The sequence below is a fragment of the Lactuca virosa genome, chromosome 9, assembly GCF_052849685.1.
Source record: "Lactuca virosa cultivar CGN04683 chromosome 9, Lactuca_virosa_CGN04683_v6, whole genome shotgun sequence".
Lineage (NCBI taxonomy): Eukaryota > Viridiplantae > Streptophyta > Magnoliopsida > Asterales > Asteraceae > Lactuca > Lactuca virosa.
In genome coordinates, this window is record NC_136434.1 from 90001910 (window position 1) to 90010597 (window position 8688).

The window sequence follows — 8688 nt, forward strand, 5'->3', positions numbered from 1 at the left end:
CATAATCTGTAAGGAGGCAACTCTTGTTCAGAAGTGATAGTCAAAATGGAATATGGAAATGTTTCAAAGTTAGAAATTATTCAATCTGTGTAAGATTAGGAAACTTAATGAAAGAAGGATGTTTCCAAGGAGGTGATGTCCTTTGGAATGCTCTGTAATGATTGTTGTCAAGTCTTTCTGACTTTGTGCATAATCATTAAGAGGATCAATGCATATAAGTTTAGAATCTAACAGATTTCAGTAAATGGCATGAATTTGGAATTCTTGCATTTGTAGTAAGGATTTGGGACTGTGAAAAGAGGATCATTGGAGTGATGTTCAATTGATCTATTTTACAAAGTAAAGATCATAGACAAACATAGTATGCATACTTGGTGTATGGCATGACTAGTGTTTAGAAAACATAGTGTACATGCTTGGAGCATGGGACAACTATTGTTTTAAATTCAAGTATAAAGTTGATAAAACCGAAACAATGAATAATGAGTAATCAGTATGGTGATAAATAAAAGTGTTTATTTATATTCATAGGGTTTGATACCATATTTGATTCATTTATTCTTGTGTTTCACTTTGCATGTTTTCACTTCCAGAATAACTAAGTCGCTCTTCTTGAATGATTAAGTTATTCAAACCATCCACAGTCGGTCATATGTTGGAAGTAGATATGAATCAAGATTGTCATGGGTTGGTTTGTAGAGGTCCAAGTTGGTGGACAAAGTGGTGCTACAACACTCATGAGTGCTCATAAGTTCTGAGTATTGGATTCAACCCGCGCTCATTTGAATCACTTCATGGATTTTATCACGAGTGATCATGAGACGATAATATCTTATATTCTTCAAACCTAGAGATATGAGTTGTTACTATGAGTTGGTTATACACTGATTGCACGAAAACGCATTGGTAACTCGATGTTATAAAACGTGCCTTTGTGTATGATTCAACAAGTAGTAGAACAAGCCATATGAGTCGAAGTTTATCCATTCCTTTTACCTTCGGGATAAAAGCGTTATCTGTGGCCCCCTCGATGATTTAAAGATGATACATGTGAGTGATTGGCCAAGCCAGGACTGATTTGATTTGTTCAATCAGTCAGTCATCATGAATCGGAAATCAGGAAACAACAAATGGACAGAGAGAATGATTGATAATTCATGTCTCAGTCCATATGATATCTAGAATGGAGGAATATATGATCCCTTATCTAATGGACAAGTCATTGACAAAGGTCAGAGTTCGACAGAAGCTTTTGAGAACTACGATTGCTGATCGGTTCCTGAAGTCATACGCAATAATAGTTTTAGACTTATCCAAGTGGGAGACTGTTGGATTAATGTCTAAGTCCATAACTATAATTGGTAAGACTTGACCCGACTCGGCATGGTCCATTTGGGTTGCATGGCATCATGCATTTGGATATACTATAATGAGAGAAATAACACTTAAGGTTGGTTAATATATTATAAGTTCTAATATATTAATAAGGTTATTTAATTAGTATTGATCAAGAATTAATTTGGAATTAATTAAGTGATCAAAAGGAGACTAATTAAATATATGGGTTGATTGTGTAAATCATTCATTCTTATATATGTGGGCTTGTGATCCAAGATTCCTTATGTTGGACTAAGTCCATGGGGTGACCCATGGATACTCCATGGAGGTTAAAATCCATGGAGCATAAGGAATGGGTAAAGTTATGAGTTACATAGTGTAACCCTAATAGCCACCATATAAAAGAATCCCATGGCTCAAGAAATCGTGCACTAATGTGTGAGTGTGAGGGCTAGACGATTTCAAGGAGTGTTCAAGTTTCTCTCAAGTTATTCCAAGTGTATTTGGTGTTGTGTGAACCATTTGAGGTGTCACACTTGGGGCACTAGGCACTCAAGCTTCATGAAGACATTCTACATCAAAGAGGTATGTATTCTATCTTATTATATTTATTATTTTGTATGCTAGATTAGGATAATACCTTGGATGTTCATAATTTTATGTATAATAGAGAAAACATAGATCCAAGGTGTTTAGGGTTGCATGTACACTTAGGAGTGTTAGAATGCTCATAACCCAACACATGTATGGCTGAGGAGTCCCCTTAGCAGTAGTGTCCATCCCGATGATATTCTTTAGGATAGGTCCCTTGTGATAAGTGTTTAGGGATGTAAAGTGAGGATAATGTGAATGGGTAATCAGGGTTATTGTTGATTGATGAACTTAATAAGTTTATTATTATTGTGGGTTGAAAACCCTATATGCTCACCAGGCTCCCAAGCCTGACCTACTCAGCTTTTTATGTTACAGGTAGTGGACCCCGAGCATAGTCGGAGGATGATGAGAGATTTTTGGATTATAGGCCAGTAGTTGTAAATAACTGTTGAAAGGCTTATAATGTCTTGTTTATGCTTTTGATCTGTATCGGAACATGACATCCCGAGGTTTTGATATGAAATGAAATTATATATTTCTTAAAGAAAGGTTTTGACAAACTTTTATCATGTTTTGTTTTGGGGACCAATTCCGCAACAACTTTTAAAAGGATTTCTCTGACTTTATTTTAAAAAGCATAAATTAAATCGGTCTTTTCTGGCCGAGAAATTAGGGGATGTCACATTGGATAACTCCTGCATTTCGGTGGGAGCTAACCTGTAGGGTGATTTGGCAATTGATGTGGCTCCTGGTATTAGGTCGATTCGGAATTCAACCTGTCTCTCTGGGGGTATTCCTGGTAGGTCTTCAGGAAATACATTCGGGAAGTTGCATGCCACTGGGATGTCTTTAATCTTTACTTCTTCTTTGGCCTTATCCACAACATGAGCGAGGAAAGCATAGTTTTTCTTGTGCAAGCACTTCTTTGCCTTGATGCACGAGATAAGACGAATATTGGCACCGAGTTTATCACCATAGATTATTAGGGTTTCGTGATTTGGGAGGTGAAGTCGAACGACCTTCTCATGACACATAATATCAGCACAGTGGGGGCTTAACCAATCCATGCCGATTATCACATCAAAGCTCCTAATATTTACTGGCATCAAATCTATTTGAAATGAATGGTTGTTTAGTGTTAATGTGCACCCTACGTAAACATCTTTGGTTGTTTCGGTTTTCCCATTAGCCATCTCCACCGTAAAGGCTTCGTTTAGCTTCTAGGGTTGTTGCTTTCGTAAGTGTTTGAATTTGTTACTAACGAAGCTCCGCTCGGCTCCACTATCGAATAAAATACATGCGTAAGTGTTGTCAAGTGGGAACGTACCAGTAACAACCGTCGGGTCTTGAATTGCTTCACCTTGACCCAACGTCAGGACCCTTCCTGATCCTCTTGCTCCTTGGTTGTTGGCCTTGGGACATTGCGTCTGAAATGGCCAGTTCCTCCACACCCATAACAAGTGTGACTAGCCCCAGCATTATTGTTGTTGTTATTGTTGTTGCGGTTGTTGTTGTTGTTGTTGTTGTTGTTGTTGTTGTTGTTTTTGTTGTTGTTGTTGTTAATGTTGTTCGGCTGTTGTTTCTGTTGGGGCTGAGATCTGCAGTATTGTGCGGTATGGCCCTTACGGTTGCAACTTGTACACTACATATCTCTGCATTCCCCATAGTAGTGGAAGCCGCATTTGTTACACTTGGGTTGGGTTCCCGAGTATTGCCTGGTAGCAGTTTGCGTTGTTGAGGTTGGAGCATGTGGTGTTGGGGAAACCTGAGCAGTAGCAGCGTGGACTGCTACAATTTGCTGCCTTTAGATGACTCTTGGCTTTGTCGCCCCTTTAGTTTGTTGTCTTTGTTTTTCTTGTTATCTTTTCTCTCTTTCCTGTCTTCAGTTTCTCCTGCTTTGGCTCCTTTCTTGTTGCCATGGTCGTAGAGCTTCTTGGCTAATCTTTTAGCGATGTCATACGTCTCCGGGTTAGCTGCTATTACATTTCCTTGAATTGGAGAGGTTAATCTCCAAATGAATCTTTCAATCTTCTTCCCTTCAGACGTGATCATGCCTGGACACAAGTGTGACAACTCACTAAACCTCGAGAAGTAAGCATCAATGTCGGAGTTTTGGACTGTGAGATTCCACAGTTCCTGCTCCATCTTCTGGATTTCTCCTCTTGGACAGTACTCTACCATTAACATTTCCTTAAGCTCCTCCCATGGCATAACATTTTCCATTGGGAATGTCATGGCCTCCACGTGACCATTCCACCAAGAAAGAGCTTGATCGACGAATGTGCAAGCTGCAAACTTTACCTTGCACTCCTCAGGTCCTAAGTTTGGATCCACCTCCTGACCCACAACATGTTCTCCTTCAATCAACCCATTGGCCACTAGGGTCTGATAGTAAAGGATACCTTGCTGGAATTCTACCATGACGATTGTGCAAGAAACTGAGGGGTGAGAAACGTGTAAGGAGAGTGTATGTAGATAGCATTCCAAATACTCCTATAGTATTTTAATTGTTTAGGTTTAAGTTCCTTAGAGCTTTTTGGATACGAGGTAAGTTTCTAGATTCATTTCCCAACATGATCACTCCCAAACACATGTTGGTCATATTTTGAATAAATATAGTTGATCAGACTATTTTTACCCTCAATACGACTACATAACTGTTCGGGTTTAACCATGATGTTCAATTTCCTCCAGAGACTTTTAGTGTTATAGTATTAATGCACACCTAGGTATGTATTTTATTCAGAGTGTTTTAGTCCCATTATATTTATAGTTGCATATCTTGTATGATTAGATATGCCAGTTCACTATAAACAATGCTCTGATACCAATCTGTCACACCCCCGAACCAGACGGCGGAAACATCCGAGGGCTCGGGTGAATTCTTTCTTGTAGTATCATCACAGAGTATATAATTGAAACATAACATCATCATCATCACACATGTAATATTACAAATGTCATTGGTTTACATCAAATATTGTATTTCAATATTACATGCCAAAATATTCAAAGTATGATGAAACAAAACATAACAAAATATCCATGAATTCTTTCTGCCCAACCTACTCAACGATTTCCTGAGAATACAAGTTAATTTAAAAAGGTCAACATAAAAATGTTGGTGAGTTCATAAGCATGTTTGAGAAAATGTTTTGTATTGATTTGTAAACACCAAAAAATCCGATATTTTCAGAAAAACAGTTTGAAATATTTGAAATGTTTGTGTCCGATCTTGTATTAATGCATGAGTGTTATTATTTGTGAGAATATATAAGGAGAATGAACCCCAGACAACCCGATGTTGTCTGCTTATGAGAATGTTGGAATCTCAACACCCGAGTTTGAGTACAAGCGCGAGTTTGTTACCGTGTTATCCCAAAAAGAAAAGAAAAGATGGTTTCCAGTAAATTTTATAACGTAAATCCTCTAAGTGAGTCGTTATAACCATACTAGATAATGACAATTTCGCCTGTCTTGGCATTTTTCGAACGCCGACGGAATAAGGTAAGGTTTTTGTCACCCTAGACTGGCCTAGTCTAACTGTAGCGAACAGCTCAGGTGTGGGGTGTCACCCCCGTATAGATCTATACACAACTCCCACTCTCCCTCCAGGAGACTTTGGTTATAACTACAGGCTATGATTGTACACTCAATAGATGTCAACCGACACGTCTCATTAGATCCTTAATCGAATTTACGCGAAAAAGAAAAACATATAAGGTATATTCCAGACCCAATAAACATGTAAGTGGACAACTAAGGCCCACTAAGCATGTAAATTATTTCCAGGCTCAAAAGAAATGAGAATATATATCCTGACCCAATATACATGTAAAAGGACAACTAAGGCCCACTAAGCATGTAAACTAGACTTTCAACTTTGAAGATATTGAAACTTTTGGAGGACATGACCTAACATAGAAGGAAATATGAGCTTAAAAGAAGGATAGTAAAATAGTATATTTCTTAGGTACATGTTTATCTATATTTTCTTCTCAAACACAATGATTATCTTCTTATTTATTATATTTATATTTACAATAGTACAATACTATTGCTACTATCTGTAACGTCCGTAGATCCGGGCTAGTCAATTTAGAGACAATGAACATAAAAAAATGAGTTTTGATGGAAGATTATTTAGAAGGATTAATGTTAACCATTTTATAGTATATGTTACAAGGGTTCCATACATATAAAGAACGCCGAAATCTGAGTTATAACGAAGAAGTTATGGCGCGTCGAAGTTTTTCGGCAATACCGGCACGACACTACGCGATGTAAATAGTGAATTTACAATAGAAGACTTTTTAGCCTTAGAAATCTAAACAAAAGTCGTAGTATACGTTAAACCAAGAGTGTACATAAAAATAACGCCCAAATCTGACTTCGTATGAGGAAGTTATGATTTTTCTAAGAATTGGCATAGCAGTGCACGGCCCGAGATTCGAATTTTAGATCGAGCGGTTTTTGGCCAACGCGACCTAAATTAGAATTGAAGATCTCATTAATAGGAACTCAACGACAAAAAAAAGACAAAAACGGAGTCCGTATGTAAAAGTTATGAATTTTACGCGGACATTTAACAGTGTAATCACCTCCTACTCTTAAATTTAAGATCGGTCGAGAATTAGCCGTCAGAGTAAAAAGGAAAGTTGTAGATTTTATTTTTACCTACGCGTGGATATAAATAACGTCAAAAACGAATCTCGTATGCGAAAGTTATGGACGAAGCTTAGTCTCTACTTTTCGAGCGCGACGAATTCGATACAGTTTTGTAAACTGTATATGTATTTTTATCTACAAATATGTTGTAGTACTCGTAAATACCAACGTGTGGATATAAAGAACGTAGAAAACGGAGCTCGTACGCGGAAGATACGGACGAAACTTATGGGCTACTTTACTATAAAATCCCTATAAATAAAAGGTGAACATTTCATATTTTCTTCACACCATAAGCCTTTCTTTCTCTCTCTAACTTCTCTCTAGCCTCCCTAAACCCCTCCCAAGTCTAGGGAACCTCCCTACCACGAGAAGGAAGCCCCGGAGCGCCCGACGGCTCCGAGTAGAAAAGTTTTCGGCTCGGAAACGCTGCTCCAGCGAAGCCCGGTTTTTAATAAAAACTCGCTGTAAGTGAGCTACGCCTATACTATATTTAATATAGCTTTTATTTAAAATAATGTTATTAGGACCTTATAATAATTATTTGGGCTATTATTATGGTCTATATAAGTGTCGTTATAATATCTTTTTAACCACTCGAGGTACGGGGAATCTGGTTTGTAGGGCCGCTTGGGTTGCTGGATTCAGAAGTGTTATATACCAAAATGATCATGCCCTCCGGTGTTCCATGTCTGGCCCTTGTCTGTACATAGTGGGTGAAGAGTATTGTTTAACGCTTATATAATAGTAATAATAGCTAGACTATTAATTAGTCTCGGTAAATATTAGACTAAACTCTAGTGGTAATGATATTAGGTTTTGTCAAAGGAAAATTGTTTTAAGAGTAACGAAGCGCTGTCCGAGTACCGAGTCACCACCTTATCAGGTGAGTGCATAGTTACTTTCATCTTACACATAGATATGAAGTATTTTATATAAATTACGTGCTATGTGTGTATACTGTCTGAATACTTGTTGTCTATGCTGGATGAAACGTTTTATACATGTTTTAAATGATCTAAACTGTATATGTATTTTATATCTACAAAATGTGTTGAGTAAAATATGGGTAGATTAGAGGTGAGATAAATGATGAACGATGAAAGATGAGATAAATGATGAGCGATGAAAGATGAGATGAATGACGAGCGATGATATATGAGTGATAAAATATGGTGTGAATCGATGACCTAAGCGATGAGCCAAAGCAATGAGCCAAAACGATGAGCCAAACGATGACCCAAGTGATGGCACCATCATCTAGCAGAGTATGGATGACAACCACAGACTATTGTAGATAGTCTAGTGGAACACTAGCAGGCTCGCAACCTGTAGGTGTTGTGAACGATGTTTTCACTTGGTGTACTCTAAAAACCCATTGACAGGTATTACGAGTGGACTCTCGAAAATGATACTGTCAATAAACGAGATAAACCCTGGCGACTATGCAGACTTAGTGCCGATTCCTTAGGATACTCCTTAGGAATGAATGAACGAGGAATAGCTGAATCTTAGGGTAGATCCTTAAGAGTAAAGAAGATAATGGGGATGGGTAATTGGGTTGATTATTTGATGTTTAACATAATAATTATATTATTGTGGGTTGAAAACCCTATGTACTCACCAGGTTTCCCAACCTGACCCACTCAAGGTTATTTGTATCACAGGTGTCGATATGAAGTTACTTTTCACTGGGGGATTTAAAAGAGATGTAGATCACTAATGTAAATGAATGTAAGTTCTGTTTATGCTTATGTTTGTGTATTGACGACGACATCCCAAATGTTTTAAAATGGAGAAAAATACATTTCTTCGGAAATGAATAACGTATTTATCATGTTTTTCTGGGAACAAATTCCGCAACATTTTTATTAAAAGAGGTACTCTGATTTTTATAAAGCATAAACAAAATCGGTCTTTTCTGGCCGTGAAAATGGGGATGTCACAGTTGGTATCAGAGCATTAGTTTAAGCGAACTAGGAATATGGATTTATTTCTAGACTTAAACTTAGAATGCTAAGCGATGATCGTGAGGAGTGTGTCTAATAAAATTTAGGTAATACACCTAAATAGACACAAGCACTAGCT